Genomic DNA, 313 nt, shown 5'->3' with positions numbered 1-313 from the left:
CCGATTTTATGTCACGAACTCCTCACTACCACAACTTTTCTTCAACTTTTACATTTGTCAAAAACTACACAGAAACGAAACAAAGAACCAACGGCTTCTGAATGGAACATAAGATAAGCGAAGCTGACTAAAAACTTCCACCCCCTAGTTTTGGAGCAACGTAGAGGCAACTTGGCTCCGGCAGGCACTCACCTGAAACTCTTCGTAGTCAGCCAGAAGGGCGAGGAAGCGCTCGTCCTCGGCCAGGGTCTCCATCTTGAGGACGAGGGTGTAGTCGCTGCCGCACACGTTGCATTGCACCCACAGCGGGATC

Source organism: Penaeus monodon, chromosome 31 (genome assembly GCF_015228065.2).
Source record: "Penaeus monodon isolate SGIC_2016 chromosome 31, NSTDA_Pmon_1, whole genome shotgun sequence".
Classification (NCBI taxonomy): Eukaryota; Metazoa; Arthropoda; class Malacostraca; order Decapoda; family Penaeidae; genus Penaeus; species Penaeus monodon.
The sequence above is the reverse complement of the archived record's forward strand: the minus strand, read 5'-3'. Positions refer to the sequence as shown.